Source organism: Cyanistes caeruleus, unplaced genomic scaffold (genome assembly GCF_971803275.1).
Source record: "Cyanistes caeruleus unplaced genomic scaffold, bCyaCae1.hap1.1 HAP1_SCAFFOLD_138, whole genome shotgun sequence".
NCBI classification, from domain to species: domain Eukaryota; kingdom Metazoa; phylum Chordata; class Aves; order Passeriformes; family Paridae; genus Cyanistes; species Cyanistes caeruleus.
Window position 1 is genome coordinate 108140 of NW_028255933.1, and position 18593 is coordinate 126732.

Below are 18593 nucleotides of genomic sequence, written 5' to 3' on the forward strand. Positions count from 1 at the left end.
AATTGCTAGCTGATGCACTTTCCTCCCTGCCAAAATAGTGATTGCCATTCATCTTCCTGGGAAGAATGTAAAGACCCATTCAGAGATGCCAGGTTCAGCTGGCCTGTGGCTTTGTGTGCCTCATTTCACATGTCCAATTTCAAGGGCCACTAGAAGAGGCTCATGTTTGCCTTGCTACCCACAAGTGCTGTAGGTATTTCCAGGAGAAGAGGGAAAACATCGCTGTCCTGTGGTGTGGTAGAAATGCCACCACAACTGTGATTGTGTGAGCAAAGCCAGCCAGTGCTTTTTGGGGCAGCAGCAGCAGCGGAGAGTGTGGCAGAGCGGTTTTGATACTCTTTTTAGAGTCCTGCAAACATTGTTCCCGAAAGAACCCACAGCTTTGCAAATGTGCCCGAGGAAAATGCAAAGAGAACTGGGGTGTGAAAATCAAAGACTGTTTATCTGTAGAAGAAAAGGAACAAGAATGAACTACACCACATATTTACACTGTAAGAATATTGGTAACAACAACAACAACAACAACAACAACAAACTATAGAACCTATTTACCTGAGAACAGCTCTAACAAAACTCTATGAAACGTATTTACAGACAACTTAAACAAACTCTAAAACCTCTATCCTGAACACAACAACTGTAAAACGCATGTACAGCAGGGTGGCATCTGTGTCTGTGATGTCCCTAAGTCCTGCAAGAAAAACAAGTAGCACGGTCAGTGCAGTCAGGCACGGAAGGGTGTTCCATGTGCTGCCGGGCTGGGACACTGGCCCAGTGGGACTCTGCTGCCAGAAGGGAGCCTGGCTGGGGGCTGTGGCCCAGGCACTGGAACAGGGCTTGTGTGGCCCACAGCAAGCCCAGGCCAGGCCAGGGATGGCCAGCAGAATCCAGTGCATGGGCTAGCGTGTCCCTGAGCAGGAAGTGCCCAGCCCGGCCCCAGGCTGGCAGCAGGGGCCCCACTCTGCCTGTGGGGAGCACCTGCCTGTTCTGCTGCTGGCATCGGTCTTCATCCCAAGACCATGTCTTCCTCCTTGTCTTTTAGATCAATATCCATCTCTTCAATAGAATCTTTCGTTTCCACCTCCATCTCTTCCTCTGTCTCGTACATATCCACATCCATCTCTTCCTCTCCACTATCCTCTCCGTCCACTTCCATGGCTTCTTCTCTATCAGTCTGTGTATCGACGTCCGTCTCCTCCTCTCCGTCTGTGCCAGCCTGCAGAGGTAGCAAAATTTCCCAGCCTGTCCCACAGAGCTCCAGCCCAGCCAGGCAGCTGCGAGGTGTCCGCCTCCGTGGAATAGCACCATACCTCTTTTGGAACAAATGCAGACATCCTGCAGGGATGGAGAGCAAAATCCAAGCGATGGGGAGCTTTGGGGACTGCTGGGGGAATCAGGGAGCAGGTGGCAACAAGGTGACAGGGGTAGGCTTGGAGCAGGGTGAATGAAGAGCGTGCTGGCACAAGGAGCCAAGGGTTGTGTTGTGGCCGTTGCTGGATGGTGGAAGTTCTAGCTGGAGCGTGCACTGTGACATCACCGCCAGGAGTTGAGGCCCAGGCTGAAGTGGACAACGGAGACCGTAGAATGAATGATGGAATCCCTGGGTGCTTGGGCTTGGAAGGGACCCTAAAGACCATCTTGTTCCAAGCGGAGCAATCTTCGCCCAGAATAGGTTGCTCAGAGCCCCGCTCCCAGCTGGCCTTGGATGTTGCCAAGGATGGAGCATCCCCAGCCTCTGTGCACAGCCTGGGCCAGTGGCCCAGCAGCCTGAGTGGAAAAGAGCAGCTTCATTAGATCCAACTTCAAGCTCACTCCTGCAGTTGAAAGGCTTCTCCTCTCTGTGCCCATCTTTCCTAGAGCTGCAGGGAGGCCTCGCCAGCCCCCTTCTCTTTCCAGGCTGAGCATCCCCAGCCCCACACGGACAGCAGTCCGATGCGTGGCAGTCAAGGCTAAAGGGTAGCAAATGGCTACATCAGGAAGTGAGAGATGGAAGCTTTTGGAGATGGAAGCTTTACCTCTAAATGTAGAAAAGAAAGAGAAGTGGAGGGGGAAATGGTGGGACTCTGGCTCTGTTCTAACTGGCGAGGATTTTCTTCTCTTCTTTTCTGTCGTGCTAACCCAAGTTTTGTTGTTTGAAAGGAGGTTTAGCAAAATATCCATCGTCTTCTCCACTGCTGAAACACTGAACAACATCTGGGCAGGCTGAGGATGCAGAGCAAAACCTGCAAATATCTACTGCTGATCGTGATCCTGGGGAATGCAGCTAAAGCCAGCCAAAAGCAATTTCTGGAAAGTCAAGCCTGCTTTACGTTTTCTGGAGTTTGGTTGTGCCAACTTCACCAGTCATTTCTAAAAAAGGAAAAGAAACTCCAAGCAAAAGAGAGAAAAACACAAAGAAACCAACCCAAAGAAACCAATCAAACAAACAGATAAAACACCCCCAATCAAACCAAAGGCAATGAGAAGTTAGGACTAGTTGTAAAGATATCACAGCAGGCGAATGGCTGCTTCCTACTTGGATCACCATCCAAAGCCACCTAGAACAACTTCTCCAAAACATATCCAACAGCAGAAATGGAAAAAGTGATCCATGGCAGCTCTGCATTGTGGTGAAGGATGAGCATGCAGTGGTCCAGATGCAGCACTGCCCACCCTCCAGGCTGCTGTTTGCTCTGCTGAAAGACTCTTGCAGGACTGTGGCCCCTCTCCATGCAATGGAAATCATTGCCACAGCTCTCAGTTGAGGCACTGGCATTTCCAGAGCCAGATTCAGGCACAATCCTACTGCCTGCTGAGCATCTGGGAAAGGCGCTGAGCATCTTCAGGCCTAGAAGCACAAAAGAGCTCAGGCTCTCCCCGAACTGGGTTTTCAGGGCAGCTTTCCATATCTCTGCAAGATTTCTTCATCCCTCAACACGTCTGACTTTATGATGTCCAACGATGCATTTGGGTTTCTTCCGTCCTCTTGTGTGCCCGTGAGTAACCTTCCACGTGGATGAAGGAGATTGTGTACAGGACAATTGATTGCGGCATTGCCATTTGGCTTCACTGTCACTCAGTTGAACACGGTCCTTATCTAAGAAGGACTTCCAAGAAATGGGTAGGAGTTTTGGCTGTGAGAGGAGCAGAAAGCACATTTTCTACAGCAAATTGCTAGCTGATGCACTTTCCTCCCTGCCAAAATAGTGATTGCCATTCATCTTCCTGGGAAGAATGTAAAGACCCATTCAGAGATGCCAGGTTCAGCTGGCCTGTGGCTTTGTGTGCCTCATTTCACATGTCCAATTTCAAGGGCCACTAGAAGAGGCTCATGTTTGCCTTGCTACCCACAAGTGCTGTAGGTATTTCCAGGAGAAGAGGGAAAACATCGCTGTCCTGTGGTGTGGTAGAAATGCCACCACAACTGTGATTGTGTGAGCAAAGCCAGCCAGTGCTTTTTGGGGCAGCAGCAGCAGCGGAGAGTGTGGCAGAGCGGTTTTGATACTCTTTTTAGAGTCCTGCAAACATTGTTCCCGAAAGAACCCACAGCTTTGCAAATGTGCCCGAGGAAAATGCAAAGAGAACTGGGGTGTGAAAATCAAAGACTGTTTATCTGTAGAAGAAAAGGAACAAGAATGAACTACACCACATATTTACACTGTAAGAATATTGGTAACAACAACAACAACAACAAACTATAGAACCTATTTACCTGAGAACAGCTCTAACAAAACTCTATGAAACGTATTTACAGACAACTTAAACAAACTCTAAAACCTCTATCCTGAACACAACAACTGTAAAACGCATGTACAGCAGGGTGGCATCTGTGTCTGTGATGTCCCTAAGTCCTGGAAGAAAAACAAGTAGCACGGTCAGTGCAGTCAGGCACGGAAGGGTGTTCCATGTGCTGCCGGGCTGGGACACTGGCCCAGTGGGACTCTGCTGCCAGAAGGGAGCCTGGCTGGGGGCTGTGGCCCAGGCACTGGAACAGGGCTTGTGTGGCCCACAGCAAGCCCAGGCCAGGCCAGGGATGGCCAGCAGAATCCAGTGCATGGGCTAGCGTGTCCCTGAGCAGGAAATGCCCAGCCCGGCCCCAGGCTGGCAGCAGGGGCCCCACTCTGCCTGTGGGGAGCACCTGCCTGTTCTGCTGCTGGCATCGGTCTTCATCCCAAGACCATGTCTTCCTCCTTGTCTTTTAGATCAATATCCATCTCTTCAATATAATCTTTCGTTTCCACCTCCATCTCTTCCTCTGTCTCGTACATATCCACATCCATCTCTTCCTCTCCACTATCCTCTCCGTCCACTTCCATGGCTTCTTCTCTATCAGTCTGTGTATCGACGTCCGTCTCCTCCTCTCCGTCTGTGCCAGCCTGCAGAGGTAGCAAAATTTCCCAGCCTGTCCCACAGAGCTCCAGCCCAGCCGGGCAGCTGCGAGGTGTCCGCCTCCGTGGAATAGCACCATACCTCTTTTGGAACAAATGCAGACATCCTGCAGGGATGGAGAGCAAAATCCAAGCGATGGGGGAGCTTTGGGGACTGCTGGGGGAATCAGGGAGCAGGTGGAAACAAGGTGACAGGGGTAGGCTTGGAGCAGGGTGAATGAAGAGCGTGCTGGCACAAGGAGCCAAGGGTTGTGTTGTGGCCGTTGCTGGATGCTGGAAGTTCTAGCTGGAGCGTGCACTGTGACATCACCGCCAGGAGTTGAGGCCCAGGCTGAAGTGGACAACGGAGACCGTAGAATGAATGATGGAATCCCTGGGTGCTTGGGCTTGGAAGGGACCCTAAAGACCATCTTGTTCCAAGCGGAGCAATCTTCGCCCAGAATAGGTTGCTCAGAGCCCCGCTCCCAGCTGGCCTTGGATGTTGCCAAGGATGGAGCATCCCCGGCCTCTGTGCACAGCCTGGGCCAGTGGCCCAGCAGCCGGAGTGGAAAAGAGCAGCTTCATTAGATCCAACTTCAAGCTCACTCCTGCAGTTGAAAGGCTTCTCCTCTCTGTGCCCATCTTTCCTAGAGCTGCAGGGAGGCCTCGCCAGCCCCCTTCTCTTTCCAGGCTGAGCATCCCCAGCCCCACACGGACAGCAGTCCGATGCGTGGCAGTCAAGGCTAAAGGGTAGCAAATGGCTACATCAGGAAGTGAGAGATGGAAGCTTTTGGAGATGGAAGCTTTACCTCTAAATGTAGAAAAGAAAGAGAAGTGGAGGGGGAAATGGTGGGACTCTGGCTCTGTTCTAACTGGCGAGGATTTTCTTCTCTTCTTTTCTGTCGTGCTAACCCAAGTTTTGTTGTTTGAAAGGAGGTTTAGCAAAATATCCATCGTCTTCTCCACTGCTGAAACACTGAACAACATCTGGGCAGGCTGAGGATGCAGAGCAAAACCTGCAAATATCTACTGCTGATCGTGATCCTGGGGAATGCAGCTAAAGCCAGCCAAAAGCAATTTCTGGAAAGTCAAGCCTGCTTTACGTTTTCTGGAGTTTGGTTGTGCCAACTTCACCAGTCATTTCTAAAAAAGGAAAAGAAACTCCAAGCAAAAGAGAGAAAAACACAAAGAAACCAACCCAAAGAAACCAATCAAACAAACAGATAAAACACCCCCAATCAAACCAAAGGCAATGAGAAGTTAGGACTAGTTGTAAAGATATCACAGCAGGCGAATGGCTGCTTCCTACTTGGATCACCATCCAAAGCCACCTAGAACAACTTCTCCAAAACATATCCAACAGCAGAAATGGAAAAAGTGATCCATGGCAGCTCTGCATTGTGGTGAAGGATGAGCATGCAGTGGTCCAGATGCAGCACTGCCCACCCTCCAGGCTGCTGTTTGCTCTGCTGAAAGACTCTTGCAGGACTGTGGCCCCTCTCCATGCAATGGAAATCATTGCCACAGCTCTCAGTTGAGGCACTGGCATTTCCAGAGCCAGATTCAGGCACAATCCTACTGCCTGCTGAGCATCTGGGAAAGGCGCTGAGCATCTTCAGGCCTAGAAGCACAAAAGAGCTCAGGCTCTCCCCGAACTGGGTTTTCAGGGCAGCTTTCCATATCTCTGCAAGATTTCTTCATCCCTCAACACGTCTGACTTTATGATGTCCAACGATGCATTTGGGTTTCTTCCGTCCTCTTGTGTGCCCGTGAGTAACCTTCCACGTGGATGAAGGAGATTGTGTACAGGACAATTGATTGCGGCATTGCCATTTGGCTTCACTGTCACTCAGTTGAACACGGTCCTTATCTAAGAAGGACTTCCAAGAAATGGGTAGGAGTTTTGGCTGTGAGAGGAGCAGAAAGCACATTTTCTACAGCAAATTGCTAGCTGATGCACTTTCCTCCCTGCCAAAATAGTGATTGCCATTCATCTTCCTGGGAAGAATGTAAAGACCCATTGAGAGATGCCAGGTTCAGCTGGCCTGTGGCTTTGTGTGCCTCATTTCACATGTCCAATTTCAAGGGCCACTAGAAGAGGCTCATGTTTGCCTTGCTACCCACAAGTGCTGTAGGTATTTCCAGGAGAAGAGGGAAAACATCGCTGTCCTGTGGTGTGGTAGAAATGCCACCACAACTGTGATTGTGTGAGCAAAGCCAGCCAGTGCTTTTTGGGGCAGCAGCAGCAGCGGAGAGTGTGGCAGAGCGGTTTTGATACTCTTTTTAGAGTCCTGCAAACATTGTTCCCGAAAGAACCCACAGCTTTGCAAATGTGCCCGAGGAAAATGCAAAGAGAACTGGGGTGTGAAAATCAAAGACTGTTTATCTGTAGAAGAAAAGGAACAAGAATGAACTACACCACATATTTACACTGTAAGAATATTGGTAACAACAACAACAACAACAACAACAACAAACTATAGAACCTATTTACCTGAGAACAGCTCTAACAAAACTCTATGAAACGTATTTACAGACAACTTAAACAAACTCTAAAACCTCTATCCTGAACACAACAACTGTAAAACGCATGTACAGCAGGGTGGCATCTGTGTCTGTGATGTCCCTAAGTCCTGCAAGAAAAACAAGTAGCACGGTCAGTGCAGTCAGGCACGGAAGGGTGTTCCATGTGCTGCCGGGCTGGGACACTGGCCCAGTGGGACTCTGCTGCCAGAAGGGAGCCTGGCTGGGGGCTGTGGCCCAGGCACTGGAACAGGGCTTGTGTGGCCCACAGCAAGCCCAGGCCAGGCCAGGGATGGCCAGCAGAATCCAGTGCATGGGCTAGCGTGTCCCTGAGCAGGAAGTGCCCAGCCCGGCCCCAGGCTGGCAGCAGGGGCCCCACTCTGCCTGTGGGGAGCACCTGCCTGTTCTGCTGCTGGCATCGGTCTTCATCCCAAGACCATGTCTTCCTCCTTGTCTTTTAGATCAATATCCATCTCTTCAATAGAATCTTTCGTTTCCACCTCCATCTCTTCCTCTGTCTCGTACATATCCACATCCATCTCTTCCTCTCCACTATCCTCTCCGTCCACTTCCATGGCTTCTTCTCTATCAGTCTGTGTATCGACGTCCGTCTCCTCCTCTCCGTCTGTGCCAGCCTGCAGAGGTAGCAAAATTTCCCAGCCTGTCCCACAGAGCTCCAGCCCAGCCGGGCAGCTGCGAGGTGTCCGCCTCCGTGGAATAGCACCATACCTCTTTTGGAACAAATGCAGACATCCTGCAGGGATGGAGAGCAAAATCCAAGCGATGGGGGAGCTTTGGGGACTGCTGGGGGAATCAGGGAGCAGGTGGAAACAAGGTGACAGGGGTAGGCTTGGAGCAGGGTGAATGAAGAGCGTGCTGGCACAAGGAGCCAAGGGTTGTGTTGTGGCCGTTGCTGGATGGTGGAAGTTCTAGCTGGAGCGTGCACTGTGACATCACCGCCAGGAGTTGAGGCCCAGGCTGAAGTGGACAACGGAGACCGTAGAATGAATGATGGAATCCCTGGGTGCTTGGGCTTGGAAGGGACCCTAAAGACCATCTTGTTCCAAGCGGAGCAATCTTCGCCCAGAATAGGTTGCTCAGAGCCCCGCTCCCAGCTGGCCTTGGATGTTGCCAAGGATGGAGCATCCCCAGCCTCTGTGCACAGCCTGGGCCAGTGGCCCAGCAGCCGGAGTGGAAAAGAGCAGCTTCATTAGATCCAACTTCAAGCTCACTCCTGGAATTGAAAGGCTTTTCCTCTCTGTGCCCATCTTTCCTAGAGCTGCAGGGAGGCCTCGCCAGCCCCCTTCTCTTTCCAGGCTGAGCATCCCCAGCCCCACACGGACAGCAGTCCGATGCGTGGCAGTCAAGGCTAAAGGGTAGCAAATGGCTACATCAGGAAGTGAGAGATGGAAGCTTTTGGAGATGGAAGCTTTACCTCTAAATGTAGAAAAGAAAGAGAAGTGGAGGGGGAAATGGTGGGACTCTGGCTCTGTTCTAACTGGCGAGGATTTTCTTCTCTTCTTTTCTGTCGTGCTAACCCAAGTTTTGTTGTTTGAAAGGAGGTTTAGCAAAATATCCATCGTCTTCTCCACTGCTGAAACACTGAACAACATCTGGGCAGGCTGAGGATGCAGAGCAAAACCTGCAAATATCTACTGCTGATCGTGATCCTGGGGAATGCAGCTAAAGCCAGCCAAAAGCAATTTCTGGAAAGTCAAGCCTGCTTTACGTTTTCTGGAGTTTGGTTGTGCCAACTTCACCAGTCATTTCTAAAAAAGGAAAAGAAACTCCAAGCAAAAGAGAGAAAAACACAAAGAAACCAACCCAAAGAAACCAATCAAACAAACAGATAAAACACCCCCAATCAAACCAAAGGCAATGAGAAGTTAGGACTAGTTGTAAGGATATCACAGCAGGCGAATGGCTGCTTCCTACTTGGATCACCATCCAAAGCCACCTAGAACAACTTCTCCAAAACATATCCAACAGCAGAAATGGAAAAAGTGATCCATGGCAGCTCTGCATTGTGGTGAAGGATGAGCATGCAGTGGTCCAGATGGAGCACTGCCCACCCTCCAGGCTGCTGTTTGCTCTGCTGAAAGACTCTTGCAGGACTGTGGCCCCTCTCCATGCAATGGAAATCATTGCCACAGCTCTCAGTTGAGGCACTGGCATTTCCAGAGCCAGATTCAGGCACAATCCTACTGCCTGCTGAGCATCTGGGAAAGGCGCTGAGCATCTTCAGGCCTAGAAGCACAAAAGAGCTCAGGCTCTCCCCGAACTGGGTTTTCAGGGCAGCTTTCCATATCTCTGCAAGATTTCTTCATCCCTCAACACGTCTGACTTTATGATGTCCAACGATGCATTTGGGTTTCTTCCGTCCTCTTGTGTGCCCGTGAGTAACCTTCCACGTGGATGAAGGAGATTGTGTACAGGACAATTGATTGCGGCATTGCCATTTGGCTTCACTGTCACTCAGTTGAACACGGTCCTTATCTAAGAAGGACTTCCAAGAAATGGGTAGGAGTTTTGGCTGTGAGAGGAGCAGAAAGCACATTTTCTACAGCAAATTGCTAGCTGATGCACTTTCCTCCCTGCCAAAATAGTGATTGCCATTCATCTTCCTGGGAAGAATGTAAAGACCCATTGAGAGATGCCAGGTTCAGCTGGCCTGTGGCTTTGTGTGCCTCATTTCACATGTCCAATTTCAAGGGCCACTAGAAGAGGCTCATGTTTGCCTTGCTACCCACAAGTGCTGTAGGTATTTCCAGGAGAAGAGGGAAAACATCGCTGTCCTGTGGTGTGGTAGAAATGCCACCACAACTGTGATTGTGTGAGCAAAGCCAGCCAGTGCTTTTTGGGGCAGCAGCAGCAGCGGAGAGTGTGGCAGAGCGGTTTTGATACTCTTTTTAGAGTCCTGCAAACATTGTTCCCGAAAGAACCCACAGCTTTGCAAATGTGCCCGAGGAAAATGCAAAGAGAACTGGGGTGTGAAAATCAAAGACTGTTTATCTGTAGAAGAAAAGGAACAAGAATGAACTACACCACATATTTACACTGTAAGAATATTGGTAACAACAACAACAACAACAAACTATAGAACCTATTTACCTGAGAACAGCTTTAACAAAACTCTATGAAACGTATTTACAGACAACTTAAACAAACTCTAAAACCTCTATCCTGAACACAACAACTGTAAAACGCATGTACAGCAGGGTGGCATCTGTGTCTGTGATGTCCCTAAGTCCTGGAAGAAAAACAAGTAGCACGGTCAGTGCAGTCAGGCACGGAAGGGTGTTCCATGTGCTGCCGGGCTGGGACACTGGCCCAGTGGGACTCTGCTGCCAGAAGGGAGCCTGGCTGGGGGCTGTGGCCCAGGCACTGGAACAGGGCTTGTGTGGCCCACAGCAAGCCCAGGCCAGGCCAGGGATGGCCAGCAGAATCCAGTGCATGGGCTAGCGTGTCCCTGAGCAGGAAGTGCCCAGCCCGGCCCCAGGCTGGCAGCAGGGGCCCCACTCTGCCTGTGGGGAGCACCTGCCTGTTCTGCTGCTGGCATCGGTCTTCATCCCAAGACCATGTCTTCCTCCTTGTCTTTTAGATCAATATCCATCTCTTCAATAGAATCTTTCGTTTCCACCTCCATCTCTTCCTCTGTCTCGTACATATCCACATCCATCTCTTCCTCTCCACTATCCTCTCCGTCCACTTCCATGGCTTCTTCTCTATCAGTCTGTGTATCGACGTCCGTCTCCTCCTCTCCGTCTGTGCCAGCCTGCAGAGGTAGCAAAATTTCCCAGCCTGTCCCACAGAGCTCCAGCCCAGCCGGGCAGCTGCGAGGTGTCCGCCTCCGTGGAATAGCACCATACCTCTTTTGGAACAAATGCAGACATCCTGCAGGGATGGAGAGCAAAATCCAAGCGATGGGGGAGCTTTGGGGACTGCTGGGGGAATCAGGGAGCAGGTGGAAACAAGGTGACAGGGGTAGGCTTGGAGCAGGGTGAATGAAGAGCGTGCTGGCACAAGGAGCCAAGGGTTGTGTTGTGGCCGTTGCTGGATGCTGGAAGTTCTAGCTGGAGCGTGCACTGTGACATCACCGCCAGGAGTTGAGGCCCAGGCTGAAGTGGACAACGGAGACCGTAGAATGAATGATGGAATCCCTGGGTGCTTGGGCTTGGAAGGGACCCTAAAGACCATCTTGTTCCAAGCGGAGCAATCTTCGCCCAGAATAGGTTGCTCAGAGCCCCGCTCCCAGCTGGCCTTGGATGTTGCCAAGGATGGAGCATCCCCAGCCTCTGTGCACAGCCTGGGCCAGTGGCCCAGCAGCCGGAGTGGAAAAGAGCAGCTTCATTAGATCCAACTTCAAGCTCACTCCTGGAATTGAAAGGCTTTTCCTCTCTGTGCCCATCTTTCCTAGAGCTGCAGGGAGGCCTCGCCAGCCCCCTTCTCTTTCCAGGCTGAGCATCCCCAGCCCCACACGGACAGCAGTCCGATGCGTGGCAGTCAAGGCTAAAGGGTAGCAAATGGCTACATCAGGAAGTGAGAGATGGAAGCTTTTGGAGATGGAAGCTTTACCTCTAAATGTAGAAAAGAAAGAGAAGTGGAGGGGGAAATGGTGGGACTCTGGCTCTGTTCTAACTGGCGAGGATTTTCTTCTCTTCTTTTCTGTCGTGCTAACCCAAGTTTTGTTGTTTGAAAGGAGGTTTAGCAAAATATCCATCGTCTTCTCCACTGCTGAAACACTGAACAACATCTGGGCAGGCTGAGGATGCAGAGCAAAACCTGCAAATATCTACTGCTGATCGTGATCCTGGGGAATGCAGCTAAAGCCAGCCAAAAGCAATTTCTGGAAAGTCAAGCCTGCTTTACGTTTTCTGGAGTTTGGTTGTGCCAACTTCACCAGTCATTTCTAAAAAAGGAAAAGAAACTCCAAGCAAAAGAGAGAAAAACACAAAGAAACCAACCCAAAGAAACCAATCAAACAAACAGATAAAACACCCCCAATCAAACCAAAGGCAATGAGAAGTTAGGACTAGTTGTAAGGATATCACAGCAGGCGAATGGCTGCTTCCTACTTGGATCACCATCCAAAGCCACCTAGAACAACTTCTCCAAAACATATCCAACAGCAGAAATGGAAAAAGTGATCCATGGCAGCTCTGCATTGTGGTGAAGGATGAGCATGCAGTGGTCCAGATGGAGCACTGCCCACCCTCCAGGCTGCTGTTTGCTCTGCTGAAAGACTCTTGCAGGACTGTGGCCCCTCTCCATGCAATGGAAATCATTGCCACAGCTCTCAGTTGAGGCACTGGCATTTCCAGAGCCAGATTCAGGCACAATCCTACTGCCTGCTGAGCATCTGGGAAAGGCGCTGAGCATCTTCAGGCCTAGAAGCACAAAAGAGCTCAGGCTCTCCCCGAACTGGGTTTTCAGGGCAGCTTTCCATATCTCTGCAAGATTTCTTCATCCCTCAACACGTCTGACTTTATGATGTCCAACGATGCATTTGGGTTTCTTCCGTCCTCTTGTGTGCCCGTGAGTAACCTTCCACGTGGATGAAGGAGATTGTGTACAGGACAATTGATTGCGGCATTGCCATTTGGCTTCACTGTCACTCAGTTGAACACGGTCCTTATCTAAGAAGGACTTCCAAGAAATGGGTAGGAGTTTTGGCTGTGAGAGGAGCAGAAAGCACATTTTCTACAGCAAATTGCTAGCTGATGCACTTTCCTCCCTGCCAAAATAGTGATTGCCATTCATCTTCCTGGGAAGAATGTAAAGACCCATTGAGAGATGCCAGGTTCAGCTGGCCTGTGGCTTTGTGTGCCTCATTTCACATGTCCAATTTCAAGGGCCACTAGAAGAGGCTCATGTTTGCCTTGCTACCCACAAGTGCTGTAGGTATTTCCAGGAGAAGAGGGAAAACATCGCTGTCCTGTGGTGTGGTAGAAATGCCACCACAACTGTGATTGTGTGAGCAAAGCCAGCCAGTGCTTTTTGGGGCAGCAGCAGCAGCGGAGAGTGTGGCAGAGCGGTTTTGATACTCTTTTTAGAGTCCTGCAAACATTGTTCCCGAAAGAACCCACAGCTTTGCAAATGTGCCCGAGGAAAATGCAAAGAGAACTGGGGTGTGAAAATCAAAGACTGTTTATCTGTAGAAGAAAAGGAACAAGAATGAACTACACCACATATTTACACTGTAAGAATATTGGTAACAACAACAACAACAACAAACTATAGAACCTATTTACCTGAGAACAGCTTTAACAAAACTCTATGAAACGTATTTACAGACAACTTAAACAAACTCTAAAACCTCTATCCTGAACACAACAACTGTAAAACGCATGTACAGCAGGGTGGCATCTGTGTCTGTGATGTCCCTAAGTCCTGGAAGAAAAACAAGTAGCACGGTCAGTGCAGTCAGGCACGGAAGGGTGTTCCATGTGCTGCCGGGCTGGGACACTGGCCCAGTGGGACTCTGCTGCCAGAAGGGAGCCTGGCTGGGGGCTGTGGCCCAGGCACTGGAACAGGGCTTGTGTGGCCCACAGCAAGCCCAGGCCAGGCCAGGGATGGCCAGCAGAATCCAGTGCATGGGCTAGCGTGTCCCTGAGCAGGAAGTGCCCAGCCCGGCCCCAGGCTGGCAGCAGGGGCCCCACTCTGCCTGTGGGGAGCACCTGCCTGTTCTGCTGCTGGCATCGGTCTTCATCCCAAGACCATGTCTTCCTCCTTGTCTTTTAGATCAATATCCATCTCTTCAATAGAATCTTTCGTTTCCACCTCCATCTCTTCCTCTGTCTCGTACATATCCACATCCATCTCTTCCTCTCCACTATCCTCTCCGTCCACTTCCATGGCTTCTTCTCTATCAGTCTGTGTATCGACGTCCGTCTCCTCCTCTCCGTCTGTGCCAGCCTGCAGAGGTAGCAAAATTTCCCAGCCTGTCCCACAGAGCTCCAGCCCAGCCGGGCAGCTGCGAGGTGTCCGCCTCCGTGGAATAGCACCATACCTCTTTTGGAACAAATGCAGACATCCTGCAGGGATGGAGAGCAAAATCCAAGCGATGGGGGAGCTTTGGGGACTGCTGGGGGAATCAGGGAGCAGGTGGAAACAAGGTGACAGGGGTAGGCTTGGAGCAGGGTGAATGAAGAGCGTGCTGGCACAAGGAGCCAAGGGTTGTGTTGTGGCCGTTGCTGGATGGTGGAAGTTCTAGCTGGAGCGTGCACTGTGACATCACCGCCAGGAGTTGAGGCCCAGGCTGAAGTGGACAACGGAGACCGTAGAATGAATGATGGAATCCCTGGGTGCTTGGGCTTGGAAGGGACCCTAAAGACCATCTTGTTCCAAGCGGAGCAATCTTCGCCCAGAATAGGTTGCTCAGAGCCCCGCTCCCAGCTGGCCTTGGATGTTGCCAAGGATGGAGCATCCCCAGCCTCTGTGCACAGCCTGGGCCAGTGGCCCAGCAGCCGGAGTGGAAAAGAGCAGCTTCATTAGATCCAACTTCAAGCTCACTCCTGGAATTGAAAGGCTTTTCCTCTCTGTGCCCATCTTTCCTAGAGCTGCAGGGAGGCCTCGCCAGCCCCCTTCTCTTTCCAGGCTGAGCATCCCCAGCCCCACACGGACAGCAGTCCGATGCGTGGCAGTCAAGGCTAAAGGGTAGCAAATGGCTACATCAGGAAGTGAGAGATGGAAGCTTTTGGAGATGGAAGCTTTACCTCTAAATGTAGAAAAGAAAGAGAAGTGGAGGGGGAAATGGTGGGACTCTGGCTCTGTTCTAACTGGCGAGGATTTTCTTCTCTTCTTTTCTGTCGTGCTAACCCAAGTTTTGTTGTTTGAAAGGAGGTTTAGCAAAATATCCATCGTCTTCTCCACTGCTGAAACACTGAACAACATCTGGGCAGGCTGAGGATGCAGAGCAAAACCTGCAAATATCTACTGCTGATCGTGATCCTGGGGAATGCAGCTAAAGCCAGCCAAAAGCAATTTCTGGAAAGTCAAGCCTGCTTTACGTTTTCTGGAGTTTGGTTGTGCCAACTTCACCAGTCATTTCTAAAAAAGGAAAAGAAACTCCAAGCAAAAGAGAGAAAAACACAAAGAAACCAACCCAAAGAAACCAATCAAACAAACAGATAAAACACCCCCAATCAAACCAAAGGCAATGAGAAGTTAGGACTAGTTGTAAGGATATCACAGCAGGCGAATGGCTGCTTCCTACTTGGATCACCATCCAAAGCCACCTAGAACAACTTCTCCAAAACATATCCAACAGCAGAAATGGAAAAAGTGATCCATGGCAGCTCTGCATTGTGGTGAAGGATGAGCATGCAGTGGTCCAGATGGAGCACTGCCCACCCTCCAGGCTGCTGTTTGCTCTGCTGAAAGACTCTTGCAGGACTGTGGCCCCTCTCCATGCAATGGAAATCATTGCCACAGCTCTCAGTTGAGGCACTGGCATTTCCAGAGCCAGATTCAGGCACAATCCTACTGCCTGCTGAGCATCTGGGAAAGGCGCTGAGCATCTTCAGGCCTAGAAGCACAAAAGAGCTCAGGCTCTCCCCGAACTGGGTTTTCAGGGCAGCTTTCCATATCTCTGCAAGATTTCTTCATCCCTCAACACGTCTGACTTTATGATGTCCAACGATGCATTTGGGTTTCTTCCGTCCTCTTGTGTGCCCGTGAGTAACCTTCCACGTGGATGAAGGAGATTGTGTACAGGACAATTGATTGCGGCATTGCCATTTGGCTTCACTGTCACTCAGTTGAACACGGTCCTTATCTAAGAAGGACTTCCAAGAAATGGGTAGGAGTTTTGGCTGTGAGAGGAGCAGAAAGCACATTTTCTACAGCAAATTGCTAGCTGATGCACTTTCCTCCCTGCCAAAATAGTGATTGCCATTCATCTTCCTGGGAAGAATGTAAAGACCCATTGAGAGATGCCAGGTTCAGCTGGCCTGTGGCTTTGTGTGCCTCATTTCACATGTCCAATTTCAAGGGCCACTAGAAGAGGCTCATGTTTGCCTTGCTACCCACAAGTGCTGTAGGTATTTCCAGGAGAAGAGGGAAAACATCGCTGTCCTGTGGTGTGGTAGAAATGCCACCACAACTGTGATTGTGTGAGCAAAGCCAGCCAGTGCTTTTTGGGGCAGCAGCAGCAGCGGAGAGTGTGGCAGAGCGGTTTTGATACTCTTTTTAGAGTCCTGCAAACATTGTTCCCGAAAGAACCCACAGCTTTGCAAATGTGCCCGAGGAAAATGCAAAGAGAACTGGGGTGTGAAAATCAAAGACTGTTTATCTGTAGAAGAAAAGGAACAAGAATGAACTACACCACATATTTACACTGTAAGAATATTGGTAACAACAACAACAACAACAAACTATAGAACCTATTTACCTGAGAACAGCTTTAACAAAACTCTATGAAACGTATTTACAGACAACTTAAACAAACTCTAAAACCTCTATCCTGAACACAACAACTGTAAAACGCATGTACAGCAGGGTGGCATCTGTGTCTGTGATGTCCCTAAGTCCTGGAAGAAAAACAAGTAGCACGGTCAGTGCAGTCAGGCACGGAAGGGTGTTCCATGTGCTGCCGGGCTGGGACACTGGCCCAGTGGGACTCTGCTGCCAGAAGGGAGCCTGGCTGGGGGCTGTGGCCCAGGCACTGGAACAGGGCTTGTGTGGCCCACAGCAAGCCCAGGCCAGGCCAGGGATGGCCAGCAGAATCCAGTGCATGGGCTAGCGTGTCCCTGAGCAGGAAGTGCCCAGCCCGGCCCCAGGCTGGCAGCAGGGGCCCCACTCTGCCTGTGGGGAGCACCTGCCTGTTCTGCTGCTGGCATCGGTCTTCATCCCAAGACCATGTCTTCCTCCTTGTCTTTTAGATCAATATCCATCTCTTCAATAGAATCTTTCGTTTCCACCTCCATCTCTTCCTCTGTCTCGTACATATCCACATCCATCTCTTCCTCTCCACTATCCTCTCCGTCCACTTCCATGGCTTCTTCTCTATCAGTCTGTGTATCGACGTCCGTCTCCTCCTCTCCGTCTGTGCCAGCCTGCAGAGGTAGCAAAATTTCCCAGCCTGTCCCACAGAGCTCCAGCCCAGCCGGGCAGCTGCGAGGTGTCCGCCTCCGTGGAATAGCACCATACCTCTTTTGGAACAAATGCAGACATCCTGCAGGGATGGAGAGCAAAATCCAAGCGATGGGGGAGCTTTGGGGACTGCTGGGGGAATCAGGGAGCAGGTGGAAACAAGGTGACAGGGGTAGGCTTGGAGCAGGGTGAATGAAGAGCGTGCTGGCACAAGGAGCCAAGGGTTGTGTTGTGGCCGTTGCTGGATGCTGGAAGTTCTAGCTGGAGCGTGCACTGTGACATCACCGCCAGGAGTTGAGGCCCAGGCTGAAGTGGACAACGGAGACCGTAGAATGAATGATGGAATCCCTGGGTGCTTGGGCTTGGAAGGGACCCTAAAGACCATCTTGTTCCAAGCGGAGCAATCTTCGCCCAGAATAGGTTGCTCAGAGCCCCGCTCCCAGCTGGCCTTGGATGTTGCCAAGGATGGAGCATCCCCAGCCTCTGTGCACAGCCTGGGCCAGTGGCCCAGCAGCCGGAGTGGAAAAGAGCAGCTTCATTAGATCCAACTTCAAGCTCACTCCTGGAATTGAAAGGCTTTTCCTCTCTGTGCCCATCTTTCCTAGAGCTGCAGGGAGGCCTCGCCAGCCCCCTTCTCTTTCCAGGCTGAGCATCCCCAGCCCCACACGGACAGCAGTCCGATGCGTGGCAGTCAAGGCTAAAGGGTAGCAAATGGCTACATCAGGAAGTGAGAGATGGAAGCTTTTGGAGATGGAAGCTTTACCTCTAAATGTAGAAAAGAAAGAGAAGTGGAGGGGGAAATGGTGGGACTCTGGCTCTGTTCTAACTGGCGAGGATTTTCTTCTCTTCTTTTCTGTCGTGCTAACCCAAGTTTTGTTGTTTGAAAGGAGGTTTAGCAAAATATCCATCGTCTTCTCCACTGCTGAAACACTGAACAACATCTGGGCAGGCTGAGGATGCAGAGCAAAACCTGCAAATATCTACTGCTGATCGTGATCCTGGGGAATGCAGCTAAAGCCAGCCAAAAGCAATTTCTGGAAAGTCAAGCCTGCTTTACGTTTTCTGGAGTTTGGTTGTGCCAACTTCACCAGTCATTTCTAAAAAAGGAAAAGAAACTCCAAGCAAAAGAGAGAAAAACACAAAGAAACCAACCCAAAGAAACCAATCAAACAAACAGATAAAACACCCCCAATCAAACCAAAGGCAATGAGAAGTTAGGACTAGTTGTAAAGATATCACAGCAGGCGAATGGCTGCTTCCTACTTGGATCACCATCCAAAGCCACCTAGAACAACTTCTCCAAAACATATCCAACAGCAGAAATGGAAAAAGTGATCCATGGCAGCTCTGCATTGTGGTGAAGGATGAGCATGCAGTGGTCCAGATGGAGCACTGCCCACCCTCCAGGCTGCTGTTTGCTCTGCTGAAAGACTCTTGCAGGACTGTGGCCCCTCTCCATGCAATGGAAATCATTGCCACAGCTCTCAGTTGAGGCACTGGCATTTCCAGAGCCAGATTCAGGCACAATCCTACTGCCTGCTGAGCATCTGGGAAAGGCGCTGAGCATCTTCAGGCCTAGAAGCACAAAAGAGCTCAGGCTCTCCCCGAACTGGGTTTTCAGGGCAGCTTTCC

General features: G+C 50.6%; 1 long non-coding RNA gene across 1 annotated transcript; it reads right to left on the reverse strand.

Moving 5' to 3' along the window:
• Positions 1 to 421: 421 nt before the first annotated feature.
• Positions 422 to 6732, reverse strand: LOC147645978 (uncharacterized). Its single transcript, XR_015282038.1, has 5 exons — positions 4450 to 6732; positions 4122 to 4355; positions 1311 to 3830; positions 983 to 1216; positions 422 to 691 (listed from the first exon to the last, which is right to left on the reverse strand). It is a non-coding gene; the product is annotated as an uncharacterized LOC147645978 (long non-coding RNA).
• Between the last annotated feature and the right edge of the window lie 11861 nt (positions 6733 to 18593).